We start from the raw sequence: 22114 nt of genomic DNA, 5'->3' as shown, positions 1-22114 counted from the left end.
TACGGGGCCATGTAAATAGTTAGAGAGGCAGATATAGAAACAATCAATAAACACAGCCGCCTTTCCACTGCTCTCCATACCAGAGCTTGAGGAAGACTCGAGAGGGGAATACAATTTCAGAGCTGTTGCAATTGGTTAGAGCTTTTATTTATAGGACATTAAAATTGTCAGGGGGCACAGCTGAAGCAAAAAAGAGAGTAAATAAACAATTGCAACAATCCCCTGAAGTGGGGTAGGTTTGGGCTACCATTTCCTGAGTGCCATTATATTAATTATTAGTGAATGGAGATATTTCAGTACTAGCAGCAGGCCTCAAGCAGCTCTGAACTTCATTGCACGAAGTGCCGGGCACGCGCACAGCAACTCATAAAGTAAAATTTCCCAAAGCATCAAAGGGGGCACATTTTTATAAGCATTTAGGCTCCTAAAGATAAACATGGAAACGTAATGGGATTTTCAGAACCACTTCCCGCATCTGTAGGCACCCAATACTTTGGAAGATCTGACCCGTGTTTTCCTTCTCCCACTGACCTTCAGTGGAGCTTTGCCTCCCAAAGCAAAGTAACTTCTGGGAAAGGGACTCAGGCTTCTATGTCACTTAAATGCTTTGGAATATTTTACTACAAAGGACAAAACTTAGTGATTATGTCATCACCAAAGACATTTACATCCCTCACCTTGCGACACATTTCAGTCGGTCCTGGGAAAATTTGAAAGAAGAGTTGGATTCTGGGAGATTCTCTTCTCCAAAGTTCTCAGCAGCCAGAAAATGGCTGAGAGTCACTGACTAAGAGGAGGTTGGCGTTGTACACAGGTTATTTATTCACAGGACTCTCAGGTCTTGAAGGGTCAACTTGTTCTGCTAGTCAGTCTTATTTTGTTTCATTTGACCACTGCCTCCTGTGCCTTGAATAAGGACCTCATACGTGGTGGGGCAGTATGCTTTGTACAGATTTTCTGCTAAGGTGTTACTTCCTGCAACCACCGTCTTGCGTTCCTGGTTCGTGTAGTTCCACAGGTGCAAAGCATAGGAGTTGTTGAAGACAGGCTTTGTCTCCCAGACCTCATAGTACCGCCTCCATGCTGGGTAGGGAATGGGGTAGAACCGATGAGGATGTAAGAAGGAAATGTTGTGACAGCTTAAGTCCTCTATCTTCTGGAAATTGGCCAGTTTGCACAACGCTTTGAGCCTTCTTGTCACGAGGCTGGGGCCTTGATATCCCCAAATGGCTCCATTGTAGTTTCGAACAAAATCCTCCATGCAACCCCAAATGAACCAGTGATGCTGTGGAAAGCCAAAAACACCATTGCTTGAGTCCTGGGAAGCCTGGGCCACTAGGAAGTTTGTTACTGGAATAGGCCTGATGGAGATGACATGTATGTCCAAATAGATCCCACCATATTTCCAGATGAGTGCAAGTCAGCAGGTGTCAGAGCTGACATGAATCCAATATTTTTCCTGCTTTGCATTTACCTGCAGAGGTGTAAAAAGATCAAAGTGATACAGTTCACTCCGCCGTAAAACGTCAGGACTTCTACTCCCTTCAGCTATGTAGTGTGTAACTCATTCAGCAGCCTATCCTCAGTTTTACAATGAATGGCTGTTTTCCTTTTCTCAGCTGTGACCCTTTGCTGGAAGAAGGCAAGCGCAGGTGTCAGTTTTGTTCTGTGTGATTGTACAGGTGTGTCCAAGGCCCAGTAAACACCAAGGAAACATCCAATATTTGTGAAATAATGAGACTGAATGATAAGATGATAGGAACGGCCACCCTGGGTCAGATCAAAGGTCCATCTAGCCCAATATTCTCCCTTTTGACAGTGGTCAACGATAAATGCCTCAGAGTCACAGAGGGAGTGAACAAAACAGGTTATCACCCTACAATCTATTCCTTGTTGGTCATTCCCAGCTTCTGGCTAACGGAGCCTAGAGACACCATCCTTGTGCAACCCGGCTAGGAGCCATTGATAGACTTCTCCTCCATGAATTTGTCCAGATCTATTTTGGACCCTGTTATAGCGTCAGGCCTCAAGACATCCTATGGCAAAAATTTCCACAGGTTAACTGTGAGTTGTGTGAAGAAATACTTCCTTTTCTTTTCCTCCCAGTTTATTCTACTTAAGAGCCATTGCTGATGGGGCTACTATAAGATGGGTGCATAACTGGCTGGATAACCATTCTCAGAGGGTAGTTATTAACAGTTCACAATAGTGCTGGAAGGGCCTAACAAGTGGAACTCTGTTTTGGGATCGGTTCTGGTCAATCAAACATTTAGATATTGGCATAGATAATAAGATTACTAAATTTGCAGTTGATACCAAGCAGGGAGGTGTTACAGCTGCTCTGGAGGATATGGTCGTAATTCAAAATGATCTAAACAAACTGCAGAAATGGTCTGAGGTAAATAGGATGAAGTTGAATAAGGAGAAAGGAAAGCATTCCACTTAGGAAGGAATAATAAGTTTCACACATACAGGCTACGTATACACGTGAAGCCTACATCGAAATAGCTTATTTCGATGTAGCAACATCGAAATAGGCTATTTCGATGAATAACGTCTTCACGTCCTCCAGGGCTGGCAACGTCGATGTTCAACTTCGACGTTGGGCAGCACCACATCGAAATAGGCGCTGCGAGGGAACGTCTACATGCCAAAGTAGCACACATCGAAATAAGGGTGCCAGGCACAGCTGCAGACAGGGTCACAGGGCGGACTCAACAGCAAGCCGCTCCCTTAAAGGGCCCCTCCTAGACACAGTTGCGCTAAACAACACAAGATCCACAGAGCCGACAACTGGTTGCAGACCCTGTGCATGCAGCATGGATCCCCAGCTGCCGCAGCAGCAGCCAGAAGCCCTGGGCTAAGGGCTGCTGCCCACGGTGACCATAGAGCCCCGCAGGGGCTGGAGACAGAGCGTCTCTCAACCCCTCAGCTGATGGCCGCCATGGCGGACCCCACTATTTCGAAGTTGTGGGACGCGCAATGACTACACGGTCCCTACTTCGACGTTGAACGTCGAAGTAGGGCACTATCCCCATCTCCTGATGAGGATAGCGACTTCGACGTCTCGCCTCCTAACGTCGAAGTTAACTTCGAAATAGCGCCCGACGCATGTAGCCGTGACGGGCGCTATTTCAAAGTTAGTGCCGCTACTTCGAAGTAGCGTGCACGTGTAGACACGGCTACAGAGTGGAAAGCGACTGGCTAGCAAGGAGTACTGCAGAAAGGTTTCTAAAGGTCATAGTGGATCACATGCCAAATGTGAGTCAAAAGTGTGATGCTGTTGTCAGAAAAAGCAAACATGATTCTGGGATGCATTAACAGGAGTGTTGTGAGCAAGACATGAGAGGTCATCCTTCCACTCTGCTCTGTGCTGATTATGTCTCAACTGGAGTGTTGTGTCCAGTTTTGGGCACTACATTTCAAGAGGGATGTGGATAAATTGGAGGAGGTCCAGAGAACAGCGGCAAAATGATTAAAGGTCTAGAGAACATGCACTAGGAAGCGAGACTGAAAGAACTGGGTTTGTTTAGTTTGAAAAAGAGAAGGCTGGGAGGGGACATGATTGTAGATTTCAGGTATCTTAAAGGGTGTTACAAGGAAGAAGGAAAAATTGTTCTCTTTAGCCTTGGAGGATAGGACAAGAAGCAATGAGCTTGAACTGCAGCAAGAGAGGGCTGGGTAGGACCTTAGGAAAACCTTCTGTCAGGGTAGGTAAACACTGGAATAAGCTACCTAGGGCGGTTCTGGAATTGCCATCACTGGCAATATTTAAAAGCACTTTAGGCAGACACCTGTCGGGGATGGTCTAGATGGTGCTTGGTCCTGCCATGAGGGCAGGGGACTGGACCCGATGACCTCTTGAGGTCCCTTCCAGTTCTAGTGTTCTTTGATTCTATGATTTCCCCTATGAGTTTGTTTAGAACTCTTGAGTGCATACATCCAGCGTTGGGGACATATTACTGTTTAATTTATCAGTTTTGTTCTGAAACCTCCCCTAATGACATACCTCAGTCTGGTCCAGTCCCTCAGATTTGTCACCTATAACGAATGGACAGTGTTTGAGATTTTCCCTCATATCCTCAGTCATGAAGATTTTGGCTTTGGACAGTTGTTCAACAGATTCTTCTTGGGCCTTCAGAATGATATACTCACTGCCTGATCCAAAGCCCACAGAAAACAATTGATTTGTTCTCATTGACTTCCATGGGCTTCGGAAGAGGTTTCTCCTGACAATCTCTAAATAGGATAAAAAGTGAGAGAGAAATTCAGGCCTTGGGTTATGCAGATGCAGGGTAGTCTGATGTACCAGTACAGCGGCCAGCTGCTTGTTCATTCTGAAGACTCTTGGCTTTCATTTAAAAATAGTTAAAGAAGTCCTTGCCCACCAATAGACCCATTAAGAATAAAACCAGGGAGGAAGTGCAGAGTAACTCAGTGACAAATGCTTGCCTTTCCAGACAGGCCAAAACAGGCCTCAAACGCATGTGAACACCACTTCTCAGAGGTGTGGAGGGAGATTGGAAGAGTCTGTCAGCTATTTTCCTCAAAACTGACCTCTGAAAAATATCCTTAACAGCCTCAAGGAATGTTTTGACAAGCTCATGGCAAAGCCTCATAGGAAAAGGCTCCACAATGGATAGCACAAAATACAAGCACCTTGAGAACTTGAACAAATTGCGCCAAAGTGCTCATTTCCCACCCCCCTACTTTGTTTCTTATTCAAGAATATTTTCCCCTTAGTATTTCCTCTCACCTTACGAAACCATGGGAGCAGTGGCGTCTCCTGAAACAAAGCTTCCATTTGGAATGGACGAACGAGGACATTCTCCATGGCAGGTAAGAGTAAGAATGCTGGGTAAGTGGAATTTGAATCCCCCTGTATGTTATTTTTCAGCCCCCCAACCCTCCATGAAGAAAAGAACAGGTCTGTCCTGGTAGGTCCTGGCAGTAGATTCCACAGCACATGAAACCAAATGAGGAGGCTCCAGGTGGTCTGTTTTTTCCACAAAGATGATGCTTCTGCTCTGGTTCATAACATCCTCTTGCATCAGGGATATCTCAGGACGAGGAATGTGTGAAAAAATTCTGCCAGACATCAGGGAAAGTTTATAGAAAAAGGCCAGGAAAAAGACAGACAAGACACAGAGCACTATCTTGGTCCCCTTCAGCGTTCTCGCTTTTCCCTCGACAGATGAGTCTTAATAAAAATAAGCAAACAAAGAAGTCAGAGTCTGCTCATTGTTTGTCACTGGGAAACAAAGGTGACAGGACAGGATTTCAACTGTTATTACCACTTTGGAATGTTTCTCATGCAATTGACAGTCCTAGCTCAAAACAAGAAGGAGAAACTGCCTGGGCTCTATTTGAGAGTCTCATGGCAAACAAGCAAGGGCCCCCAGTGAGCTAAGGCAGTGCATGTTTGACAAGGACCAGTGAAAAGTTCCAATAACCAAACAATCCACTGTCTTGTCCTGGGTGCATCATATAGCAGAGTAGCAGAGTCAACTCTGTGCTGCGGAACCGCAGTCACTCACTTCTCTCAGATCTTTGGGAGATCCCAAAGGAAGTGTGTTTTTCTATGCAGATTCTCACTGCAGGGCATTGGTACAATGAGGAGAAACCCAGGCTACTTGGCTGTGAACCTCTGTGGAAGCAGAGTTTTTATCCATTCGCTATTTTGTTTTGGCTGCATGAAATGAAAAATGAATGCAAAGGCCAAAGCCAGCCTTTCTGCACCACCCAATAGCTCAGAGGTTGCTGCATGAGAAAGGGAGATTTTGACCCTGTGTCTGGACTGGGCTGTGTCTTAAGTGTGTCCCTCCGGGCGTGCCACTTGATTGCAAGTTACCAGTGCATATCCATTGCAAACGGATCTGCCGATGCTCATTGGCCAGCCTGAGGTTTTGGAACAGGAGCCTCAGTGCTGAAGGAGACCACTTGTTTGGGGCAAAGCTGCAAGACAGAAAGTGAGACATACCTGGACTCCCTTCTAGTATACGGGATGAAGGCGATTGTTGTGGATTTCAGGTGTCTGAAGGGGAAAAGGTGAAGTAGCCATCCATAATACTCACTAAGCCTGTGAATAAACCATGTACGTTGTACTTCTAGTGAAGTGAGGCAATATCCCCACATTGGTTTATCTGGTAACTTGTCTAATTGATGGACTAATTAGATCAGAATACAGACAAAATACCACATTTTCTCCACACCAATTATCAGACACAGATGAACGTAATGTCTGTGTCCACACTGAGCCCTAGTGCCGACAGTTTGATGCAAAGGGGCTGTCTCAAAAATGCAAAATAGTGATTCATTTGCATATTTGTGCAGCTAATGTACATATTCATGAGGCTAATTTATATGTTGAGGCAGAAATCAATGGTACATGGGGGCTCAGGTATAAGGGGCTGCCAACAAAGGGTGTTTTTTTCCAGCATAACCCCTGTGTACACTGCTTGACCACTGCCATGGTATGCAAATTACCCTCATGAATACGCACATTAGTCACACAAATATGCAAGTGGACCTTCATTTTGCATTTTCGAGACTGCTTATTTGTATGAAACTGTTGGCATTAGGGCTCTGTGTAGACACACCCAACATGTTGGGGAAGAGTCAACATGGCTTTTTTTTTAATTATTTTCTAAAAGGAAATTGTGTTTCACTGATTCATTCCAATTGTTTGAGAGAGTCAGCAAGCATGTGAACAAGGGTGGTGCAGTAGACACAATGTACTTAGATCTGCAGAAAGCCTTTGTCGAGGTCGCGCACCAAAGCTCTTCAGCAAAGTAAGCAGCCATGGGATAACGGGGAAGTTTCTTTCACGGACTGGTAGCTAGTTAAAAAATAGGAAACAAATGTTAGGAATAAATGGCCAGTTTACTTCACTCCAGTGTGGAGGGGTAGAGATATCAGTTCTACAAATTCATAAGTGATCTGGGCAAGGGAATAAGGAGTGAGATGCAAAGTCTGCAGATGATACAAAATTAATCAAAATATTAAGTCCATATCAGACTTCTCAATGTCACAAGGGGATGTCAGAAAATTCCGTGACTGGGCAAGATAATGGCAAAGGAATGCCCATTGTCAAACATAATCCTAACTATATTAAGAATATGTTGAGGTCTAATCTCCCTGTTACTACTCAAGTAAGATCTTGGAGTCATTGTGGATCGTTCTCGGAATACATCAGTTCAATGTGCTGCAGAAATCCAGAAAGCTAACAGAATGCTAGGAGGCACAGAAAAAGAATAGATATCAAATATCATAGGGCTGCTGTATAAATCCATGATATGCCCACTCGTTGAATACTGCAGGCATCTCTTTGCCCCTTCTCAAAAAGCTAATTTACAACTGGCAGAATTACAGAGGAGAACAACAAAAATGCTTAGGACTACAGATAGCTGTAATGTGAGAAGAGGTTTAAATAGGCTTGGACTGCTTAGCTTAGAAATGAGATGTCCAAGGGCAGCTATGATAGAGGTGTTAACATTTATGAACCTGTGGGGATAGTGAATAGAGAAATGTTGTTTAATCGTCCGCATGCTGTAAGAATCTGGTTTCACCCAGTGAAATTAATAGGCAGCAGGTTTAAAAGAAACCAAGGGGCCCTCTACTGCATACAGTCAACCTGTGGAATTCATTGGTGGGGGATGCTGGATAGGCCAAAAATATAGCTGGGTTCCAAGAAAGAATTAGGCAGGGTCAAGGAGGATAGGTACATCCCTGGCTATTGGCCACGATGCAACCCCCTGCTCGGAGGTTTAAGGACTCATGGAAAGCCAATAGCTGGGATGGGCTGATGGGATCACTCTACATTACCTCCTTCTGTTTATTCCTTCTGAAGCATCTGGCACTGAGTTAGGTGGGTGTCACACGGTGCTCCGCTCACCTCTGGTTGGGCACCTTCTTCTGGTCACTCTGGGGATTATCGCTTGAGGTCACCACCCCCTCCAGTGGTCTGCATGCCATCACTCCATCTTTCTTTTCCTCTCTCTCTGCTCTGCAGCCCCTCTGTCACTCCAGGAACCACAATCTTCTCTTGGTTACTTGGCCTTCCAGCCAGGCCACTCTGTGTTCCCCAACTGCCTGGGTCCAGTCCTTCAATTCTCTCTCACTTCCATGGGGACTCCAGTGGTCTTCCCATTCACTGCCCTGCTGAGCTACTTCCCCAGGGGTGGGTAGGGGAACCCAGGTGGGCTCCTGTCCAGGGACCTCAGCCCAGTAGCTCCGGGCTTTCCTCTCTCTGCTTTTGCTGCGTATTCCCTGGGGAAGCCTCAGGGTTTGGCAGTGATTATACAGTAGCAACAGATAGGAAGCGTGTGCCTCTTTGTAAGTTCTGAGAGGAGAAGAAAAGGCAGGGCAATTGTGAAGGTAGAGTCCAACATGCTTTTATGTTTCTGTGTGGGCCTGTATTTATGTTGGTGCATTCGTGTGTATCAGTGCGTATGTCTGATTTAGGATCTCAGGCTCACGGAAATATTTTACTTTGGATTTTTTCATTTTCTTTCCAAGTCTTCATTTGCACTTGGCAAATAACCTGTCCTGTGGAGCCGATGTTAGAGAAGTTGGATCTTCCAGCTCCCTTGTTGAAGAGGCCCTGTCCAGCCTTCCAATGCCAGCTTTGACTGGCACTTCAGGGTGGGTGAGAGGGAGTGAGTACAGCTGACTCAGCAATCAGTCAGCCTCAACTTTTCAAACAGACAACTGTACATCCTGCAGCCTGCGCTTGGGACAGAAATAAAATTTGCCAGTGAGACCTAGAGAACAAGGAAACAAATCGCAAAAAGGACACGGGGAAATAATCAGATGAATTTCTGGCTCCGCAGAAGTCAAAGAGAGTTTTCCCAGCTACTTCAGTTGGGTCAGGATTTCACCCGCAGCCTTTTTAGTATCTTAGTTCCCAGCTAACATGAATCACTCAGATCAATGAAAACAGAGATCATGTTCTTCCAGGGAAACCGAGGTGTGTCTGCATCTAAATGAGTTTTGTCATCTTGGCTTCATCCCCTTGGCAATGTTAGCTGGAAGCAGTTAGCCAAGAGTTTACCATGATTCGATTTTTAATGGGAATGTGCAAATATTGTAATTACATTACAATATTTCATCTTTGGGGGACACTCAAATTCTGATGTCTCAACTCTTCCTCAAGACACGAGCCAAACTGTGGTTGCAACAGCAGATCTAATTCCAAAACAGGCCTAAAGGCATTTTACTTACAAACTGTGGAAATAGAATAAATGGATAGGCCAACGTATCTCACTCTGCATATGACATTGTGAAGGCAAAATGCAAATCTTTGTGGTCCTATTCTGAGGAAATGTTTTCCATGGTCGGTGTTTCAAAGTCCCTGGGCAGTGAGATATGTATCCAAGTCACACTTCGCCTGTAGGCAGCTGTTGTCAAAATGTTCACTTCTCTTCTCTGGAGAGCTGAAAGTTGAAATGAATCTCAGTGGTTGCTTTTTCTTGTAAGATGCCAAGTCTTTCGGAAGTCACAGGAAATTGGATCCTATCTAACACGCTGCTGTGAGCACAGCTAGGCCCATAGGTCATCATACCAGTCAGCTCATCAATATGGAGGGCACAGTAAACTTGTGTGGGGTAGAGGTCACCCTGATGCCAGCCAGGCTCACTCCATGCTCAATTCCAGCCCAGGCTGCCCCTATGTTTCCAGCCCAGCTGGAGGGAGAAAGGAGTGGTGGTGTACCTTTTCCTGCTCCTCTGAGCTATAAACTGTGTACCAGCCCACAGAGAAGTGAGCACACAGCCCACTGCTTTCTAAGCAAGCACATTTTGGCTTAAGGCTTGCTGGGCCAGCTACAAAAATTGAAAACAAAAGAGTCTGGAGCTGTCATAAAACAGTCCCCCTAACCCCACCCCCCACCCCCGCCAAAAAAACCAACAACTTTTGGTGACCAAAAACATTGGAAAAAATGCACTTAAAAATGCTGTGCCCATTTTTGTTTCATTGTCAACACCTGCTTGTAAACCTGCTTCAGCTGGAAGATGGCAGGAAAATTTGAAAGGAAAAGTTGTGTAGCATCAAAAGGCCTTTTTCAGAACCGGCGAGAACAGAAGGGTTTGGTCTCTTTGAAGTTTGCTTTCCTCAACCAAAACGATGTGGTGAACTCTGCCCGATTGTGCCCAATGTTTCAGTTCACCCAACGCGGCACTTTTCAGATGAAAAAAAAAAAAAAGACAATTGAGCAAAGCACTTCACCCAGCTCTTGTTAATAGTCCTCGAATTCCCTAGGGAATATTGAAATCAGAACTAAATCTGTCCTGGAGCAGATGGTAGCTAAAAGGTCGATGCACATGTCATCTTATGCAAGTCTAAGTAGCTGCAGATCATTGACTTTTGGGTGACCAAGTATAAAGATCAAAGCAAAAAGCAGCCAAGTAGCACTTTAAAGACAAGCAAAATAGTTTATGAGGTGGGACCACAAAAGTTCACCTCATAACTTTTTTGCTAGTCTTTAAAGTGCTACTTGGCTGCTTTTTGTTTTGATAGTGTGTAGACTAGCGCGACTCCCTCTCTGTTACTATTCAATGTATAAAGATATGTGTCAGGTTCATGGAATATCAGCAGCTACAGTGATGGGGTGTATCCAAGCCATTTTTCCCCTACATCTCTTTTAAATGCTGCCTCCTGATAAGCAGTGTCCTTAGACACCTTGACAGGCTGTCTTTCAGCTCACAAACTTGACCCAGACTGGCACAGAGGTGATCTGAGAGCTCAAGAAACAATGGCCTATTGTGCTCAGGAATCCACCTTCCGCTAGGTGACGGTTCAGAGAGTTTGAATTTTATATTTCCATCATGAGCAGCTGTGCAAATACCCTCCCATGCTGGCCCCGTGGGTAGGTGCACACGGCCCTGGGCAGCAACCGCCTCCCTCAGCTTCCTAGCTGCCACTCCAGACCGTGCCTCAAATTCACAGTGCCACAAGCAGCTGTTTGGGGAGCTTGAGCACCAGGCCTGCTAACCAGAGTCAGTCCCCCAGGCCGGGAGCCTTGCTGGGAGTCTGACCTACCTGTTGCCAGAAAGGCAAATGGATATGCATGCCTTCCTTCAGCCTGCTTCTCCTGCACATCTCTGCAAGAGTGGGACACCTGACCTCAGACACCCAAAGCCTGGGGGCTCCCTGCAGGCCGGTGGAAACTTGAGCCCTGCCTCAGCTACTGCCAAACCTTGGTTTGGGACCTGGCCCCACATGATCAATGGACTTCTGTTTGTCCCCCCCCGCCAGGATTGGATTAGAAGTGGCCCCCTGGGATGGGAGAAGTGGCCAGTGGTTAATGCCTAGGTTGGGGCTTAGGAGACATGGGGCCTGTCTACATGTCACCTAACTCTCCCGCAAAGGGTGTGAATCTTGTCTGCGCTCACGTATCTCACACCACTGGCCAGAGCTTCTCTGGTGCACATTAATGTCACGCTGTTGGAAGTCAACTATCGGAGGGGTAGCCGTGTTAGTCTGGATCTGTAACAGCAACGAAGGGTCCTGTGGCACCTTATAGACTAACAGAAAAGTTTTGAGCATGAGCTTTCGTGAGCACAGACTCACTTCTTCAGATGCTGGTCTTGGAAATCTGCAGGGCCAGGTATAAATAAGCCAGAGCAAGGGTGGGGATAACAAGGTTAGCTCAGTCAGGAAGGGTGAGGCTTACTACCAGCAGTTGATCTGGAGGTGTGAACACCAAGGGAGGGGAAGCTGCTTCTTTTGGAAGTGGCTCCAGCGACAGGTGGGGCCACGTTGTGCTCGTCGTCTGTGGAGTACCAGCTCTGCCACAGACAGGGCCTGTGGTACAGATGGGCTGACTAAGGGTCTGGCTGTGAAATGCCATGAATAAATGGACTAGGTCCAGTGACTCTGCGGTGAAGCGGGAAGCAATGAGCGGGGAGGCTGGTGGTCCTTAGCATGGACATGTCTTGGTTTCGCAAGCTAACATAGACCAAGCATAGACAAGGCAGAGTTGTTAAAAGGGTGAGACAGGGCCATTTCCTGCTATGTGCTGGGTGAACCTTATTCAACTGCATTTCTGTAGCCATCGCAGGCGGGGATTGTGTGCTGTCTGTGAGGGAGGGGGAGCAGAGCCCTCCAGGTGCTACTAATAGTAAGTTGTGGGGGGGGAGATAGGGGCTGGGAAGAGTCCCTCTGATAACACCTCCAAAGAGACCCCAGTCCCCAGAGACAGGCTCACAGCCACCACTTCAAACCAAAGTCTCCAGGCAGCAACAGCCGCAGAAAAGGGTTTTGGTTCAAATAGCCTGAGATTAAACCGGCTCAGGGCTTGTTTTGTGATCCAGCAAATGGACGGGCTAACGGGCCTCCCCTGCCATTAAGGCAGGCCTGGAAGGACTGACCCTGAGCATTGGCCTGGTGGAGATGGAGTCGAGGAGAATCCTCTGGCCAACCAATGAACGTGTGCAGGAGGTTCTTGTATTTTTCCTGTGTTACTTTTACTTTCGGAATCAAGGAACCGCTGTGCAGTAGCTCAGCTGTGGCTGCTTGCAGACCCCTAACGAGGCAGTTCAGTGCCCTGCGTGACAAGCATATTTGCACCCCTTACAGTGTTTTTTCCCATCATTTCTCCTCCCTCTTCTTCTGCCCCGTTTTTGTGCTCTGAGCGGCTGCTCACCTGCCCCTCTCCACACACCTTGGGCGTGGCCCTGGCAGTGACGCTGTCTGCTGTCTCGGAGACGGAAATCAGAGTGCCTCAGCAGGCCTGCTTTGTCAGTACAGGGTGCAGACAGCTGCGCAGCCTGGTGATACCTCGGTTGGGTGTCTCCACCCAAGAGGGGGCAGGCTGGTGCCCATAGGAACAGCACAGGTGACAGTTGTGATGGAGATAAACCACCCTGCTTTGTTGTCTTTTCTCACTAGGTTTCTCCTCTCGCTCCCGCCTCCCTTTTACCCCACTGGGAGAGTTAAGATTCAGATTTACGCTTGTGGCCGTGATAAAACTGATGGCTGCCCTGGTGCAAGGAGTTAGAAATAACCTCTCACGCTGGTTGCTCTTTAAACTGCTGCTGCCCACTTGGAATGCAATGAAGGACCTCCGTGGCAACCTTTCCCACCTGTTCCCCTCTCCGTCACATGACCACCCAGGGTCTGGGGGCCATCCAGAGGCTCCACCGTCTGAGTTTTGGAGTTCAGCTCTAATCGTGCAGGACAGCGGCCCTCCCCAGTGCTTACGAGTGCTGGCCTTGCACGATGGGATGTTAGCAAAGAGCTGCCTGTAGCTGGCAGACAGTGGCCTATAGGTTTAGAAATGGCAAAAGGAAGTTTTTCTTCACACAGTGCATGATCAGCCTGTGGGACTCCTTGCCAGTGGATGTGGTGGAGACCAGGACTTTCATAGGGTTCGGAAAAGAACTAGATAAACTCATGGAGGTTAGGTCCATCAATGGCTATGAGCTGGGATGGGTAAGGAATGGTGTCCCTGGCCTCTGTTTGTCACAGGCTGGAAACGGATGACAGGAGAGGGATCAGTCGATAATTACATGTTCTGTTCTCTCCCTCTGGGCAATCCGGCATTGGCCTGTGCTGGAAGACAAGTCACTGGGCTAGAAGGACCTTTCGTCTTGCTTCGTGTGGCTGTTCTTATGTGTAGGCCCTGGCAACAGGGCTTCTCTCCTTGGATACAGGTCTGATAAAAAGGGGAGGGGAAACAGCTACCACATGGCAAGATATTTGCCAGGTTTCTGGGTGGCAGGGGGCTCAGGCTGGCACTGTCTATGAATGTTAAGCAGAACCACTAAGCCAGTGATCCACAGACTGAGGCTTGGCAGCCACAAGCAGCTTTTCAAGATGCCACTTGCTGCTGTTTGGGGCACAGGCTATGAAATCACTGGATGTGGTTATTAATAACCCGTCCAAGCCGTTCACCAATCGGGATGTTTTTATTTTGTTATTAGCCAATTGTAGAATATGCAATCAGCTGCTTTGCTGTGAAATGGATGTATATTGAATGAAACAATGAACTTACAATGTGGAGGCTGCTGTGGAGCATGACGATTGTTCATTTGGGTCCTGAACCACTGTGGTCTGTGTATCACATCCCTTGGCATACTTGCTGCCAACATCCTCTCTCTGCGTGACATACAGATATGAGGCTAAAAAGACTAGAGGTGTAATAATACAAAACATGGCAAAAAAGTAAGATCAAGGTGGTGTAGCTGTGTACAGCTACAGAATATACAGGGATAATATATGTATATGATGTTTATGATGATAAATCCCTTCCTCTCCCCAATGCCAATTGTGGAGTCGTCCTTTTAGCTGCCAGGAAGAAAACAGAGGCATAATTTTTCTCTTCCTGATTGCATTTGCGTGTATGCGGCGCGCCCTGAAGATTACAAAGATCATGACCTCATCAGTGACGTTTCTGACTCCCTCGACCCCCGCCCCCCCCCCACCAACAAAAGAAGAAGAACTCTATGTGGACTCCCCCAAGGTTCGTAGTGAAAGTCTGGATTTCTATGTACAGTGCTTCCACAACCGTGGTCAGGCTGACTTTATACACAAACAACACCAAATGAGACACGATCTCAACTATGCTGAACGCTATGCTGTCCACAGTCTCAAAAATAACCCAGACATCATAATCAAACCAGCTGATGAAGGGGGTGCTGTTGTCATCCTGAATGTCAGACTATGAACAGGAGGCAGCCAGACAACTCTCCAACACCACATTTTACAGACGTCTCTTCGCTGATCCCACTTTGGAATTCCAAAGGAAATTACAACAGCTACTGAAGGAACTCCCTGCTGCTGCTCAGGACCTCATTCACTCAGACACACCATCTGAGCCGCAGCCTGGATTATTCTATTTACTTCCCAAAATCCACAAACCTGGAAACCTTGGACGCCCTATCATTTCAGGTATTGGCACCGTTACCACCAGACTATCCAGTTACGGGGACTCCCTCCTCAAACCCTATGCCACCAACACTCCCAGCTATCTCCGAGATACCACCGTCTTCCTGAGGAAATTACAAAACATTGGAAAAGTTCCTGATAACGCCATCCTTGCCACAAGGGATGTAGAGGCTCTGTACACTAATATTCCACACAAAGATGGATTACAAGCAATCACAAGTACCATCCCTGATGCCACCACAGCCAATCTGGTGTCTGACCTCTGTAACTCTGTTCTCAAACACAATTATTTCTGATTTGGGGACAATTTATACCTCCAGATTAGTGGAACTGCTATGGGCACCCGCATGGCCCCACAATATGCTAATATATTTATGGCTGACCTGGAACAATGATTCCTCAGCTCTCGTCCCCTATTACCCCTCCTCTATTCGAGATACACTGATGACATCTTTATGATTTGGACCCATGGTACAGAGACTCTAGAAGAATTCCACAGAGACTTTAACCATCGACACCCCACCATCAACTTATGCCTCGATTACAACATGCAAGAGATACATTTCCTGGACACTACAATATTAATCAAGGATGGCCTGATCAGTACCACACTGTACCGAAAACCTACTGATCGCTATAGTTACCTACACCCTTCTAGCTTCCATCCTGCACACGTGACTAGATCCATTGTTTACAGTCAAGCTCTTAGATACAATTGCATTTGCTCTGATCCAACTGATAGAGACCAAAAACTACAAGATCTCTACCAAATATTCATAAACCTGAATTACCCACCAGGAGAAGTAAAAAAACAAATCGACAGGGCCAGACGAATACCCAGAGACCAGCTACTCTAAGATCATCCCAAAAAAGCCAAGAACAGAACACCACTGGTCATCACCTACAGCCCCCAGCTCAAACCACTGCAATGAATTATTAAAGACCTACAACCTATCCTTAATCAGGATGCCACACTCCAGAAGGCCCTGGGTGACATGCCTGTTCTCTCTTACAGACAACCTTTCAACCTTATGAGGATCTTCACCAACAGACCCAGTCTCTACCCCAGGAATACCAGTCCTGGAACCTTTCCTTGCAACAAAGCCCGCTGCCAGCTTTGTCCACATATCTTCTCTGGAAATACCATCTCTGGACCTAACCAGGTTACTCTCAGAATCACGGGCACTTTCTCATGCTCCTCTACTAACATCATATATGCCATCATGTGCCAACAATGCCCAGATGCTTTGTATATTGGACAGACTTTTAACTCCCTTAGACAAAGGGTTAATGGGCACAAAACAGACATCAAAACACTCCAGATCCACAAACCAGTTAGTCAACATTTAAATGCATGGGGCATTCTGTCAATGACCTAAAGGTATGTGTGTTAATGAAAAAAAACTTTCACACCGTTCTTCAAAGAGAAACAGCCGAGCTGGCTTTTATATTCAAATTCGGCACATTAACACGTGGTTTGAACCGGGATGGGAACTTTCTGAGTCACTATAGGGGCTTGTCTGCATACTTGGCTCAATCTAATTCTTGACCTTCCCCCCCACCCCTCCACTCTCTGATTTGCTCACCTTGATTATCTTTTTCTGATTTGTCCTCCTTGCTTACTGTTTTTGGTTCTCTGTGTCTTAAATATTGAGTCTGTTCTGGTCGGCTATGGTCTGAAGAAGTGGGTCTGTCCCACGAAAGCTCACCTAATAAACTATTTTGCTAATCTTTAAAGTGCTACTTGACTGCTTTTTGTTTTGATAGTGTATAGACTAGCACGGCTCCCTCTTTGTTTCTTAAAGGCTGTCAAACATGACCTCTTAAAGGGCCCTTTGCTAATGCATGCCCGACTATGTTGGAGCTAGCCAATGTGGGGTTAGCCCCTTTTGTAAATATCCTCATCAAGTACTTATAAATGTTTTATTACTGCTTACATGCCGTAAATTGTCTCGTGGTTAGGAGTTTGGTGCACGGTGAGAGCAACAGCATAAAACACAATTCGGCCTTCAGGTTTAGAGAAGGAATGAGTGACAAAATTGGCATGTGAAGAGTCCCTTGTGCCTCGCATTGACATTGAGTGTCTTTGGACTGTTGGACCCCTGGACATTGTCTGGGTCTGCGTGAATCTCAGAAATGGAAATGATTTTTGCCTTGAGCCATGCAGGGCACTGATTTGAACCCCCCTGGGTCCTAGTGCTTTGCCATGTGCGGTCTATGGGGGATGTGTATTTTATCCCCAAATTTAGATGAAGAGCTGAGCCCAGGGAGTATAAGTAAACTGCCCAATGCTAAAAAAGAAAGGGCAGTACTGGGAACAGTGTCATAGTCATGCTGGACTGGGAGGGACCTTGAGAAATCCTCAGCTCAGCGACCTGCCCTGTGACAACACCAAAAGATCCTAAACGGGTTTGTTCAAACTGTTCGTAAAACCTTCCAATGATGGGGCTTCCGCCACCTCCCTTGGAAGCCTATTGTGGAGCTAACAGGCTAAGATGCACTGTGGCCACTGTCTGTCACCAGCTCACTTACTGCCCGAGGGCATACAGGTAAAACCTCTCTCATCCCGCAGCCTTGAGACCTGACCCTTGCGAGGTGACGGGCAGTCAATATTGTCTAGCACATTACCAATACTTACACAGCTTCCTGGGCTCTTAGAAGACATTTAGGGGTAAATCACAGCTAAATAAGCGCACAGAAGGCTAACAGCCAGTACTGGTGACTAGAAACAAGTTTTATGGGACCGCGGGAAACTTGGCACACCCCAATAAGTGTTTGTCCAGTTACCTAAAGTCATGCCGGATTACAGATGTTTCTGGAGAGAGACTTTCAGACTAGAAAGGTTCAACCTGTACCTAGAGTTGTGGTTTCTTGGTTCCAATGAGTTTGAAATTATTTGTACAGATGAGAGGTGCCAAGGGAACATACAACATGACTCCAGGCAGCTAAAGGTTCAGGCAGCAGCTGAATGGTGGTGGTGTGAATTGCGGTATTGCCTAACGCTGGGCTTTAGGTACCTAGACTCCATTGTAGGTCTCTTGAACTTCATCTCCATGGCTGAGTTCTCCAGTGGGGCAGTGAGGAGAACAGCACTTCCCAGCCGCACAGGGCAAGGAAATTCAATAATTTAAGTGAGATGTGCAAATCCTGCAAGAATGGGGCCATATAAATGCTAACAGAGGCGGATACAGAAACAGCTGATAAACACAGCCCCCTTTTCTCTGCACTCCATCCCAGAAGCTTGAGCAAGGCTTCAGAGGGGAATACAAATTCAGAACCACTGGGGTTGGTTAGAGCTTCTCTTTATATGGATATTTAAAAGTCACTGTCCCGAAGGCAGTGGGCACAGCTGAAGCTAAAAAGAGAGGAAATAAACAGCTGCACTAAATAGCTGGAGTGGGGGAGGTTCGGGCTACTATTTGCTGGGTGAAATTACATTTATTATTACTGAGCATGGATATCACGGATATCGTGAATGTGGATGCATTGGAGCAGGTCTAGCTGAGGGCAACGAAAATGATGAGGGGGCTGGAGCACATGACCTATGAGGAGAAGCTGAGTGACTTTTGGGCTTATTTAGTTTGCAGAAGAGAAGACTGAAGGGTGATTTGATAGCAGCCTTCAACTTCCTAAAGGAGGGGTTCTAAGAGGATGGAGAGAGGCTGTGCTCCTTACTGATGGATGGCAGAACAAGGAGCAATGGTCTGAAGTTCCAGAGGGAGAGGTGTAGGTTGGATATGAGGAGAAACTATTTCCCCAGGAGGGTGGTGAAGCACTGGAATGTGTTATCTAGAGAGGTGGTGGAATCTCCATCCGTAGAGGTTTTTATGTCCTACCTGCCATGATTTAACTAAGGCTGATCCTGCTTCTGGCTGGGGGCTGGACTCGTTGACCTCCTGAGTTCCCTTCCAGCCTGCGGAGTCTATGATTCTATGAATTTATGATTGCAATAGTAGTCAGAGGCCTCAGCCAGCTCTGGGCTTTGTTGCACGAGGTGCTGGGCATGCACACAGCAAATCAAAAGGCAAAATATCCAAACACATCTAAGGCGACAGATTTTTAAAAAGCTTTAGGCACCTAAAGATAAACACAAACACGTAATGGGATTTTCAGAACCAATTGCCTGTATCAGTAGGCATCAAACACCTTGGAGTATCTGACCCATGGGTTCCTAAGTCACACTGACTTTCAGTATCGGAGGGGTAGCCGTGTTAGTCTGGATCTATAACAGCAATGAAGGGTCCTGTGGCACCTTATAGACTAACAGAAAAGTATTGAGCATGAGCTTTCGTGAGCACAGACTCACTTCATCAGATGCTGGTCATGGAAATCTGCAGGGCCAGGTATAAATAAGCCAGAGCAAGGCTCCATTCACTCACTATTTCCTCTTGGCCGCATGAAATGAAAAAAAGCAATGCACAGGCCAAAACCAGCCTTTGTGAGCCAGCCAATAGCACAGAGGTTGCTGCATGAGGAAGGCAGATTTTGACCCTGTGTCTGGACTGGGCGTCTGACAAAGTTGGTCTTTGCCCACAAAAACTTATGCTCCAAAATATCTGTTAGTCTATAAGGTGCCACAGGGCTTCTTGTTGTCCTAGTGACAGATGATGCAGGAAAAGCTTAAGTCCTCAGTCCTTTTTTTGCCTCAGACTTCATGGACAAGTTCAGTTCCCGACCTACGGCACTAGGCAATGCAGTATGGGAGGGTGGTGTGCAGACCTTGGTGGAGAAAGAACAGGATAAGAGCTACTTAGAAAAGCTACTGGTACACAAATCCATGGGTGCGGATCTAATGCATTCAAAGGCACTGAGGAAATTGGCAGATGTCACTGCAGAACCTCTGGCTATTATCTTTGAAAACTTGTGGAAATCAGGAGAGATCCTGGATGATTGGGAAAAGGCAAATGTAGTGCCCCTCTTTAAATAAGGAAAGAAGGACAATCCAGGGAACTATGGACCGGTCAGCCTTACCTCAGTCCCTGGAAAAATCATGGAGGGGATCCTCAAGGAATCCATTTTGTAGCACTTGGAGGAGTGGAAAGTGATCAAGAGTAGTCAACATGGACTACTACATTTGTTCTCTCTGATGACAGATCATGTCCTCGTTGGGGGCACCATCATCCACAGCATGAGCCATGTACTGTGGGTGTGTATCCCACAATGCAGTGTTGTGGGAAGGCAGAGCTGAACCCCGGGCAATATGGGATTCCCGCCAAGTTCTCCCACAGCCTCCTCAGCTTCTGGGAGCAGCATCCTGACTAGCTCTGTGAGCTCTCCCTGCAGAAGAATGCCAAAGCAGCATGGAAACCTTTCGCCCTCCCACTGCAGGAACAATCCTCCTGGGCTGAGGAGGAGTCCAATAAATTGTCTTTGTTTGGTTCCCAGAGGGATCAGCGTCCTCAGCAGTCAGGTACTTCTCAGATCTCTGAAAGGGGAGAGGCAATGAAAACGCTGAGCAGCTGCATCAGGCAGGGCGTTGTCAGATACTTCTGGAAGTAAACAGCAATGTTTACATGGGCTCTTTGTGGACTGCAAAGGGAGAGGAAAAGCAAAAAAATGTCTCCCATAAAGGTGCAAGTTTTTTGTTGTAAAAAAAAAAAAAAGTGGGTGTTTTTCCTGACAAAATCACATTGCAGCGTGAATGCTCTCGCTCTTTCATGGCCACACGGTGACCCATCTTGGCAGTGTAGACGTACCCTGAGAGGTATCTCAGAACCCCAGGTGGCTTCCCGGGGATCCCCACCCATCATAATGTGCATGTCCCGGCCCTGCTCTGAGCTGCACTCGCATGAAATAGGAGATACCACGTGCAAGTCAGTGGAGCTGCCCCTTCTTTGCACTGGTGTCGGCAGAACTAAGGCTGAGATGCTTGTCTGGCCTCCGAGGAGCACAGGAGGTGCGCATCAGCTCCTCACTTGAGTTTCTCACAGTGGTCTCTCCCCACCAGCTCTCCAGGAGGCAGCTGCGCCTGGCATCACACTCCTTTCTCCTATTTGCTTCTTGGCCAAAAGAACAGGACAGGTTCATTCTGTGGCTTTCCTGGAATTGAACACAAGCTGTTTAAGAGCTTACCCTGCCCATCCTGATGACTTCACTCATTGGGAGAGGTATGGGCAAGCTACCGTGACTAATACCTGGCAGGATCTATTGTTTAGGTACAGCAAAGGCCCTGCAGAAATACGGTTATGAAGAGAAGGCAACGTTTGAGTATATTGCATATCCTTGTGGTATTTTAGAGAGCATGTGTGATGGGGTTCGGAGTCCCCCAAGCTCTGCACCCCGTCTGCAGGCAGGAGAGTCTCTCACTCAGCAGGATTACAGCGGGTTTATTAGCCGACAGGACACAGCATCGTACAGAGGAGTTGGTACAGCAGGTGGAGACAGCCAGTCCAATCCACGTTGGGGAGAGGAGGCCCCGAGGGGCCCCCAGAGCTGGGGCCTTGCCCTCTCCTTGGTCTCGCTCTCTCTCAGCCAAGACTAACTGCTTCCCAACTCCCAGTTCCAATTCAAACCCCTCAGGCTCCACCTCCTCCTTTGTCTCCAGTACAAAGTTGTTACCTGGTCGTCAAGGTTACCCTCAGCAGGAGACCCACACCTTCTGTGAGCCACTCACATACACACAGGTATCCCCCACTCCATCACATCATGACAGAAAGAGAGAGGCTGTAATCCTGCTGCGTGAGAAGATGGGGAAGCAGCTACGTCAGGGCATAAAGCGATCACTGTGTAGGTCGAGAGATATGTCACAGAGTACGAATGGTAGTGGAGAGGGGTGGTGGAACCTCCATCCCTAGGGGTTTTTAAGTCCCACCTTGACAAAGCCCTGGCTGGGATGCTTTAGTGGGGGTTGGTCCTGCTTCAGGCAGGGGGCTGGACTCGAAGACCTCCCGAGGTCTCGTCCAGCCCGAGGATTCTGTGATTCTATGGCTCATTTCCTCATGGGAGCCTCTTATGAAGCATCCCGTGCTGCCTTAGCTACTCCTGGAGGCAGGGATGCAGACTGGATTGATGGACAGACTGGTTCTGCGTGACAAGCCCCAAATTCCTGCCATTGCAGTGAAGGCGGAGTGAAACCAGCCCACGGAACAGGGCATCGTCCCAGATCAGGGGTGGGCAAGCGAGGTAGGGCAAAAGGAGAAAAGGCCTGGTTGCTGATGGAGAAACGTTCAGAACTTCGTGCTGCTCTTTCCTTTATAAAAAACCTGGGAAGTTCCACCCACGTAACTGT

General features: G+C 47.2%; 1 pseudogene; it reads right to left on the bottom strand.

Annotated features, from left to right (window-relative positions):
- Positions 1 to 862: 862 nt before the first annotated feature.
- LOC142018628 (alpha-1,4-N-acetylglucosaminyltransferase-like) lies at positions 863 to 5051 on the bottom strand (annotated as a pseudogene).
- Between the last annotated feature and the right edge of the window lie 17063 nt (positions 5052 to 22114).

The sequence above is a fragment of the Carettochelys insculpta genome, chromosome 10 (genome assembly GCF_033958435.1).
Source record: "Carettochelys insculpta isolate YL-2023 chromosome 10, ASM3395843v1, whole genome shotgun sequence".
In the NCBI taxonomy this organism is placed as follows: Eukaryota; Metazoa; Chordata; order Testudines; family Carettochelyidae; genus Carettochelys; species Carettochelys insculpta.
This window is presented reverse-complemented; position numbering and strand designations above follow the sequence as displayed.